Source organism: Lagenorhynchus albirostris, chromosome X (assembly GCF_949774975.1).
Source record: "Lagenorhynchus albirostris chromosome X, mLagAlb1.1, whole genome shotgun sequence".
NCBI classification, from domain to species: Eukaryota; Metazoa; Chordata; class Mammalia; order Artiodactyla; family Delphinidae; genus Lagenorhynchus; species Lagenorhynchus albirostris.
The window spans coordinates 16,639,658-16,650,359 of NC_083116.1; the positions used below are offsets into that span (position 1 = coordinate 16,639,658).

A 10,702-nucleotide genomic window follows, 5' to 3' on the forward strand; every position below is an offset into this window, starting at 1 on the left:
GGTGTGTGTAGACAGAGTTTGAGTCAATCCAGATGGCTGGCTGCATTTTTGACTTGAACTGACTGGATGTTTTGTGGTCAGATATATACAGCTCTTGATAGCCACTGGGGAAATGGAGTAGAAGGGAAGGAAGGTGTAGGAAAGTTAGGAGAAGTTATATCAACAAAAGTTTCCATCTTGAGTGCTGTGGATCCAGACATTTTCTGCAATCAATCCTCCCTCCTCCTCAACACACATGCACACGCACACGTGCACACACACACATGCACACACACACATAGTTAAGAAAACAGAAATAAAGTAATAACATCCCTCCCAGCTGGCTCTGCTCACGGCTGTGGGTCTTTTCTTTCTTTCTTTCTCTCCATGAATTTCTTCACTGCTTGGGTGGCCTGTGGAGGGATTCTGGCAACTCAGCATCATTGGTTTAGCTCCGTCTTAGGCTAACTTTTCCTTCCTGTGGGGAGCTCTCCTTTGAGGGACTTAGTGCCCCTCTCAGTCTGTAAAAGCAAGGCAGGAAGAAGAGGGCTTCAGTCAGACCTGAACCCCCTAATTCCAAGCATGAGGCCTGACTCTGACCCATGGAACCACTTTTCCTGAGGGAAGCTGTGAATTTCCCGTAATGAACGGAACCAGTCCTCCCTACCCAGGCGTTACTACTACATTTTGAGAAATCCTGAGTTTTGTATCATCTATGGTCTCCATAATTAGCTGTCAAATTCTGCTGGCATGAGGAAGTGCAATTCAGATGCTTTCAAAGGCTACTTCATGTGGACTTAATTTGATTTCTTCATTTACCTTACTGATAACATGATGAAAGTAGAACAGAGAGACTTCCCCTGAACCATCTTAGGCTTTTCACTTACAAGGAGGAAAAGGTTCTCCAAACATTTAAAATCAAACTGCAGGGATTTCCCTGGTGGTCCAGTGGGTAAGACTCTGCACTCGCAATGCAGGGGGCCCAGGTTTGATCCCTGGTCGGGGAACTAGATCCCTCATGCGTGCTGCAACTCAGAGTCCACATGCCGCAACTAAGAAGACTGCATGCTGCAACTAAGACCTGGCACAGCCTAAATAAATAAACATTAAAAAGAAATCAAACTGCAGGGGTGATTTCCAAAATGTCTTCCAGTTTTTTCACAAATTTTGAGTGAATTATATGACACAAACTCACTTTTCTACTGCCAGCGTTGTACCTTTTCTATCTTGTGCAAAGGTCATTGCTTGCAGTGAATCGAAGAGCACAAGAAATATTCTGTTTGAAACCTGGCCCTGCCTCTGTTGTCCCCAACTTTTCTCTCTCATCTAGTAAATCCCAAATGGGCATGTTTTTCATAACATGTCATTTTTTATGCCTGGCTCTTTAAGGTGAGTATTGATCCCCGTGAGGCTTTCAAAGACACCTGGATAACATTCAAAAGTTTCTGCCTATGACATTTAGGTTTTAAACCACTGCCACGTGGCTTGTTGGGAGTTTTTAGTTTGGAGGTATTGGAGGTATATGACTTGGGTTATGGTCCTGTCTTCATTGCTGACCTGCTATGTGACCTTGGGAACATCACTTTGCTCTCTGAATCTCAGAGGTTTTCTCATCAATGTTATGGGGGTAATAATATTTGCATGCCTGGTCTATCTCAGTGGGCTGTTGGGAAGAACAATCCAAATAAGGTATGGGGAAGCCCTTTGTAAGAAGAATGAAGTCTTAAACAAATGTAAGAGATTCTAAAAGGAGACAATTTAACTGGGATTATCAGGTAGTCCTGAAAACTTGACCCTTCCTTCTCAGATCAAGAGGTTTGTTGTCGGGTCACAAAATTGCACTGTGTGTTACCGTTACTTTAATCCCTGTTTGTTGGATTCAAACACCCCCGAAGATCAAATTCTACGGAAAAATGGGGATGAATGGATATATTGCCTCCACAGTAATATTAGCATAGGGCTAAGAAAACTTGGCAGGCTTAAATTTTTTTCAGTATTAATGACACTATGAATGTGTTAAAGTAATCAGTAATATTACAAGTTCTATTTGCAGCAAAAGTAAAGTGAGAAAGAGAGAACTTCTCCCTGGATTTCAGAATCATGGCTGCTTCAGTTGTGAAGACAACTGTTCATAGAAAAATAACCTGTTGTTCTTCTCATTTTAGAGTCAAGAACTAAATCATATCTGTGAAAATATACAAAAGGACAATAGGCAAAATCCATCCTTCATTCTTTGATGTGTCTGTTTAACTGTCCCAGGGTTTCCCATCCTTGAGTGGTGTAGGGGCATCTGATAAACCCCAGATGATTTAGAAGCACACAGAATCCTGCTTTATATTTTCATCTTATCTAGCTGCTGGCATGGGATTACATGACCTTTTTGCCATAGGAGCAGTTATGCGGAGGAAGATGACTTTCCCTTCCATCTGTGGGGTAAATGTTGTTCCTCCACATGCAGACCACCAGCCAAGGGACTGGCATTGTTTCCGGTTGTCAGGATATCATTGGCCTTTTTCCTCTGAAGAAGAGTCAGTTCATTGCCTAGTATCAAACAGAAAACAAGAAAAGTAAATACAGCATATTTCCCTACAATGGTAAATTAGAAATGGTATGAGCGTATGTGAGTGAGACTGTGAAGTTTAAATCTGGGGTAGATCTGGCTGCAAGCTCAAGTTTGAAAACTTTTTTTCAGAAGTGAATTTGAGCTCCTGTAGTTACATCCAGGAAATACGAGCCATTACCAAGGCTGGGAATTGAGGGTAAGGCCAAAAAAAAGGTCTGGAAATGTAATTGTAATTGGGGAGGCCAAACGACAGGGGTTAAGCCCCGGGAAATGGAAAGGAAAATCGTTGTCTGAGAATTCCTGGGCCCGTGGCAGGTCTCTTGCTGGACTCTGGCCATCACCGAACACTGCTTAGCTCTTATACCCTCCAGGTGGACCTGTTTTAAGGGAGGCTGAAGGAGGACTGAGCTGGGGCCGAGAGTGTGAAGTTAAAGGAGACCCTCTGAGAGCATATGCCCCCTTCAAACTTACGAATCATGTGAAACCTTGATAATCTGGCGTTTCCAATGCTGGCATCGTGGTAAACCAGGCAATGAACTCACAACCGAAACAAAACTGGTTAAGGGTCATGAGGGCAAAAATTTTGCCCTCATCACTATATCACCAGTAATTAGAACATAGTGACCGTTCTACAAACGTTGGTAATAAAAAATTAATTAACGTTTATTACAAACAAACAAACCTGGCTTTGATGGCCTTTAAAAGAAATAACCTTAAGGTTCACAGGATGATGTGAATACCTACAACGTGCAGCTTTACCTATTTTACCTCTAGTCTCTCAGACCTTCCCCGGTTCTACAGAGAAGCTGAAAGAATATTATAGTGGACGCTAGTATCCTGACTACTTATATTGTACAATTAGCATTGTACTGTACTTGTATTATCACATGGATCTATCTATTCATCCATTTATCAACCGGGGTTAAGCTTTTAATCCTCATTTTGTAAGTGAAGTCTCAGCCAGGTAAGGCGGCTTGTCCCAGGTCCCCCAGCTAGTAAGTAATAGAGCTAAAATTTGGACTTGGGACTATCGAACTCTGCAACCCATGCCCATTCCACCACGCCGAGCGGACTCTTGCGATCACTGTGTTGCAACATAAGTTAAAGCAAGTAAACTGGAGGGTGGGTTGAAATCGACTGAGAGGTTGAAGTTACTAGTGCTAAAACCAGAGGAGCATCCCAGGAAGGGCTAATTTAGCCTTTGACCCCAGAATTATAATTTGTAAAAAGCAGACCAATGCAGGAGGGCATGCATCTATGCATTCTATGTCATATGTTAAAGAGGAAGGGGCAAATCATTACAGGGGATTCCTGTCGTTGTTTTTAAGAAAGCAAGTTTCATGATGTGTAGTAGGCCCAGTACAGGCTCAGCTCACTGTCTCACCATTTCTGTAGATTCGTAACATAGTACAAAAATTGAATATGATACAACAGAGTATCAAGAATAGAATAGATTAGATTTCACATACTTTGTTTACTAAGGCAGGGAAATACGTAATACATTTCAGAAAGATTTCCATAGATAGGATTGACACCGGTTTTCAACAGGGATAAATTAATAATAAACACTCCCAAAAGTTTATTACCATAATTTCCAAACAATATAATAATTTGTTAGACCCTCATACACTAAGATTTAGGTAAACATAGTCTCTTACCTTTAGTAGTTTACAATCTTAAAGAGTCAACATCAAAGCCTCAGTTATTTAAAAATTTTAATGACTTAATTACAGAAGTCCCTGACTTAGATTTCTGGAGGTAAAATACAACAGAAGTATGTCTGTTTATATCTCCACTCTTGCAATATTGCTTACAACAAGCATTACTGTGCTGCTCGTTAGGAGAAAAATTAGATTTTAAATGTTGTACACAGTACTTTGTTTTTGTTTGAATTTTATTTTATTTATCTTTTATACAGCAGGTTCTTATTAGTTATCTATTTTATACATATTAGTGTATACATGTCAATCCCAATCTCCCAATTCATCCCACCACCACCACTCCCCGCCCCCCTGCCACTTTCCCCCCTTGGTGTCCATTCGTTGGTTCTCTACATCTGTACACAGTACTTTAAGAAGCGCACTGATGAATCAACAAATATTTCTTGAGAATCTCCTATGGAGCCATTTCTGGGGTCTGTGTTGTGAGGGATGCATTCAGCCATGCATTCAATAAATATGTACTGGGGCCCTACTATACATTCTAGGCACTGCTTCAGATTCTGGGTACAGAAGTATAAGAACCCTTCCCTCAAGGAGTTCACAACCATAGAAATACAGACTGTCAGAGGTAGGAGGAACCTTAGAGAGCATGTAGTCCGCCATCCTCAATTTACAGTTAAGGAGGCTGCGGTTCAGAGATGTTAAGCTACTGATTCAGGGTCACAATGCTCAGAGTGGCAGAACAAGAACTAGAAACCAGCTCTTCGGACTGCTGGTCCTCTGCTCTTTCGATTATCCCAAGCTATTTGGGAAGACAGGATACTCCCACACGAAACAACTTCAGAACAATACCAGACAAAAAGCTGCTAACAAACCATATGACATTAACCATAAGTTTAACAGCAGTTAGGGAACGACTGGAGACATCCAACAGAGCTTAAATCTTCTGAGTAATGACATACAATTTATTTATGGCAGGGGAGACTTGCTATACTTCTGACATGTTATAAGAATGAATGAGATGAAGGCATTCCAAGGAAGCAGTACTTCCCTCTGGATCTTATCATCTTGCTTTGTTTTGGTATGTTGGCTATGTTTTGGTACACAGGCTAGCATCTCATTTACAACAGAAAACATGACATAAATTAGCGGGGAAATAATGGAGAAAATAAAACACGAAGGTAGTGGAGTTCAACCTCCAATCTGTGATTTACACCAAGTTCTACTGAGATGCAAAATCTCATGCAAACCATATTTACTGACTTCTGAGTATTGCTTGAATAAGAGCGAGCCATAGAAGAAGAGTGTCCCTGTGGGATACTTTTTTTGTAGGAGAAATCTTTTAGTTAGACATTTATCCTCAAATGGGCTACCTATTATTGGAAAGTTTTTATGCCTTGTGCTTTTAATAGGAACTCTCTATCATTAGGGAATGCAGGAATTTATTTTTGTAAAGAAAAGCATTTCAGGGCTTTATTTAAAAACATTTACTCAGTGACTACCATGGGCCAAAGCACCGTGCACATACTTAGCATAATGCTTCTCAAACAGTCTGTAGTGAAGGATCAATTTACTTAATATTATTTTTATTTTCTGACATTAATATGAACTCCTGCGCATCTAAAGCTCACAAGTCATGGTAGAGACAAAAAAGTAAACATACATTTGCTACCCAATGTGGCAAATGTAATGGTCACCCCAGGTGTTGGTACAAGTATAGCCGACTCTGGGCTTGGTTGGTAAGGCATGGAATGTTCTGGTACTGCTCTTCCCCTCCTTCGGCTACAGGTCCCAGTACTGCCTCTCAAAAACACAGTTCCTAATGGATAGACTTTACAATAACTATAGAGTTAGGGGTAGGGGTGGGGATGACCTTTTCATATGAGATGCTACTGTTGAAATTCCCCAAGATTTAGGACTGTGGGTGAGGCTTGGGAAGTGGGATGGACGAGGCCGCTGAAAGTATGAGTTGCTGTCTGTGGTGGTGGCTGGCTGTTGACTTCCTCCCATGTGTTGCTGGGAATCCAGGGAGCTGTGGGGAGGGGAAAGGACCTTGAGGGAAGCAAACATGTGAGAGGTCAATGGTTAGAGATCAACTGTTGACCTATTGGGGACCCAGATTCCAGAGCATAAAGACCCAGAAAGAACTTAGTAAAATTACTTATAGATTCTACACACCATACAGCAAAATAAATATATTACATTACCTGAGCCACTGTGTTTGGGGGGATACAATAATTCAAAGCAAAACAAAGTATTCATGAATTGCCATGTGGCACATAAAGCTGTGCCTCAGGCGTCACCAACCTTTAGATTTAAAGCTACCATCTTCTCAATCACCAAACTACAACCCCCTTAAATTTTAATAGAAAACCGACCCTGCTATGCAATAGAGACAAAATGTTAGATATACATATAGTATATCTGCCCAATCAAAAAAAAAAAAACGAAACTCAATGGACTAGGGGTATGAAGAAATATGTTAGGAATCTAGATCAATATTCCTGACACAAACGAAGACAGAATAGAATAATTTTTTATTTACAGCAATCAACATGATGCCACAAATAAAAACCTCAAGAGTTTTTTTTCAAAGTCTTCAACTCTAACTTACAAGAACCTCAGTACATTTTGTGGATTTAGAGAGGGCAAAGCATAGTCCCGGTCTGGGGAGAGGCTATCCATCCACAACTCATAATGCAAGCATCTCAGCCGGACCTATTAATTTTCCATACACATAGAGCCAAATTCTACCTGGGATTATTATGCAATTTTCAAAATGGCTTTAAGTCTTTCAACTTACAAAGTTACCATTTACATTGCACTGGCCTGCTGGCTGGGGTGAATGAATGAACACTCTCTCCCAAAGGACCATAATTCATTCTCTGATCATAGCTTATACATTTGGGAGAATTGGGATCAGTGTGCCTGGCGCCTCCCCTCCCCTCTGTCCCACAAAGGAGTCATACACTGCAAGAGAAGGAGACAAAGTGGCTGCGCGCCAGAGTGCAGAGGTGTGGCTAGGGAGGTGTTGACTGTGAACAGCACCCGTCTAACATAGAAGCAACTGTCTACATGATGTGATTTCAGGTGTACCTAAAAAGGCCTCATTGCCCCTCAGTTTAAACACTCCCTTCCCACTGGCAAATGCCTGGAATTCCACAGTTTTTAGAGCCCTGTTCCTTCGGTTTAAAGCTTTGATCCCTGTTTCAATACCCCTACCCCTGGGTGAGCAGCCCCATTGTATCCTATCAACCGTATACCCTGTAAGCGGATGAGTTTTAAAATTTCTTCTCAGAAAGCAGGTCTCGAGGGTGGTGTGAAGGGGAGGAGATGCCGTGTACCTCAGGGGGCTGGGGAGGGGAGAGCATCACCTGTGGCGGCAAAGGGAACCGGGCCCAAGACAAACCGTGTGTGCGTGTGTGGCCGTGTGCAGGGCTATGCATGAGCCCCTCCCATGGCGGCAGCTGTTGAACACCCTTTCTTAACCCTCTCCCAGAAACCTTGATTTATGCTGCTTTTGGAGCCATGGAACCAGACTCTCCTCCCAGATACAGCAAGATAATAGCTGCTGGCTACAGCTGGGAATTCTCGAATTCTTTCAAACTGGAGACTAGGAACGAAAGGTGAAGAAAAGTTCTTCTGGGCCTGCTGTGCTAGGTAGCCTTCCTCTGAGGCCCAAAGAGGAAAATGGGGCCCAATGGTGTTATCTAAATGCTTCCAACTGGGCCTGAAAGCACAGAGCCATGAATTGTAGAAAGTGAACACCGGCTCAATCAGCACATCCTTTTGTGTTTCTAGACTGATTGTTTCTCTTTGTCTCTTCTAGTTGAAGAACAAGGATGAGTCATTGGCCTGACTTCTAATATGAGGAAGGGAGCCTTGAAAAGTAAGACAGTTGTTTATGTAAAAGGGAAAGAGAAAACCCGATCTTAATTCATAGTCACCCATGTCAGCAGTATATAGCATATAAAGGAACAGATTTGACGCTTTGGTAAAGGAACTGGATTTTGTCAGTAAAATTCCACACACTCGATAGACAGCTGTCCGTAGTGCCCCTGCAGGCTTTCCTGACCAAAAACCTATTCTTCGGTGCTTATTCCAGTGCTTGAAATTCCACTGTTAGAGTTACAGCTTGTGGGCTGGAAGGCTAGAAAGTCTTTGAGAGTCACTTATTAAAAAAATGCAACCACTCCTTAAGCCTAGAAAGTTATATTAACTCCTACCTTAGGTCGGCTTAAAACCCTCATGTAGCTGCTTGGAGGCGGCGCAGAAGCTTTAAGGCCAAAGAAATATTTGCCAAAACCTCAGGGTCAGTTTGCTTACGACCTAAGTCCAAATCCTTGTCTTTCACATACCACCGCACAAGTTTTGCTATATCCTCGTATTCTCAATACTGTTTAATATTATTTTAGGCCAGCTCACGTTTTTATTGAAGTGAATTTATCACAGTACTGTCTACCTAGCTTTGTCCTAATGAAGTCATGGGTTGGATACGCTGCTACGTATATACGTAATTTCTGATCCACATTACAACAAATATTTATTTTAAAAAAACCAAAAACTTCACTGGCCCACATACCACCAGGGATTCACTTTGGGAAGCACTGCTCTGGTTCATACAAAGTGTATTAGATATAAAAGTATGTATTAAAAATAAGAAGTCGTAGCCCCTCTTTTCAAGGTACTCAGTACCCAGTAGTTGAAAACAACTGTTGCCTTTGTAGTTAGTTGCATGAGCTCTGGAAGATCATGAATTTATGGGAGGTCATGTCTTCCTCTGCGAGGTCATGAAATTCAATCAATGCTTGCCTTCCAATCTGCCCTTTGGTCACAGGGCTCCACAGGTGGAACGTATCAAACTCACCAGCCAAATTATGACTCTTAATTGGTGTTTCTTTTAAAGTGGATATGTCATTTGTCAAATGTTCAATGCAGGCGCAGGCCTAGCCCCAGGCAAAATTATGAAGTAGGAGAAGAATGCCAGATACGTAGGCTGCACTCAAATGTTTGTTGAAAAAAAAAGAATGAATGAGCCCTCCGTCCTTGAATCTCTCTCTCCCAACCCCCAGATCCACTAGGTGCCTTTTGAATTCTATCTCCTAAATATCTCCAGTAGTGTTTTCCCTTTCCAAGTCTCCTCTGACACAGGAGTTTATCATTTCTTGTCTGGATTATTTTCACAGCCTCTTGACTTGCTTCCAAACCTCTTCCTTCTCCAAGCCATTCTCCACAATGTTGCTGGAGAGATCTTTTCATGGGGCAAATAAGGTCATGTCACCTGTCTGCTTAGAGTTTCCTTAAGTGGTTCCCCAGGCTCCTTTGCATGGTTTGGGGACTCTGTATAATCTGACCCTTGCTTACCTCTGCTGCTGTAGCTCTTCTAACTCCCCAGCCTGAAACCATTACTTGCACCTCCCACCATCCCACTGGGCCATGCCAGGCTCTCTCCTGTCAGAATCTTTGTTCGTCCTGCTTCTTTTCCTTTGCCCCCCTTTCCCCCATCTTCTTTTCTCACCTCAACTCCTACTGGTCTTTCAAGCCTGAGTTTAGGGCATCACCCCCTCTGGGAAGGTTTCTGTGGCTTGCCTTCTCACCCTCTTAGAACTCTGCATTTGCCTCTATGTTAGCACTTACCACATGCTGTGTTAACATTTTTCTGTTTAGTTGTCTTTCCCACAAGACCTGCAGCTCTTTGAGGTCAGGTACCACAGGTTAATCTTTGTATCCCACTGTCTGTTTGTATCTCGCAGTGTCTGGCATGTAGCAGCAATTCAAATATTTGTTACTGAACGAATGAATGAGCTCCTCGGCCACCTATCTTTCCTTTGCCTCTCTTCTCAGTCCACAAGTCCTGGCACACGACCTCTCCTCTCCGCCCCTGGCCTGGCTGGTACTCATTGGAGAATTCCTGGGGTGGAGGCTCTCCTTTTTCTTTCCTTACCTAAACCTGCTTTTACCTAGATCAGAGACAACACGATCAGATGATAAACTAATTCACACTGAGGTGTTAAATCATTTCATTATACAAACACTTATCGAGTTCCTGCTATGTGCCAGACATTGTGCTTAGGTGTGTGTGGGAGTCACAGAACGAACCAGGGAGTTTAAGATCCCTGCTTAGGAGCATATGGGTAATGACCAAATACATTCCTCCTCTGAGAGGTATCTGATTTTCAAAGAACTGGGTTTCAGATGATGACATTTAAACAGGAGAGGTGGGGATTTGGGCCTTGGAGACGTCTCAAGCAGGCTAGCTCTGGCTCAATGAATTTGCTGTGTGAAAAAATTTTCTAATGAGTTAGGCTGACTTTAAGCCCCAGGTTATCTTGTTGTCACCAGTTATGCTTTGCTTCATGAAAGGTCACCAGGAGCTACCTTACAGGAGACAGATTTCATCCTGGGATCAGGTGACTTCTCTGACTTTGCGTGGTTCTATTAAATTAAATCTAGTAAGCCCCACGGGCTGTCAGACTTTTTAGGTACAGTATTCAAAGAT

At 42.3% G+C, this 10,702-nt stretch overlaps 1 non-coding gene across 1 annotated transcript; it reads left to right on the top strand.

Moving 5' to 3' along the window:
* The first annotated feature begins 913 nt into the window (after positions 1–913).
* On the top strand, positions 914–986 carry TRNAA-CGC (transfer RNA alanine (anticodon CGC)). Its single transcript has one exon. It is a non-coding gene; the product is annotated as a tRNA-Ala (tRNA).
* Positions 987–10,702: the final 9,716 nt, after the last annotated feature.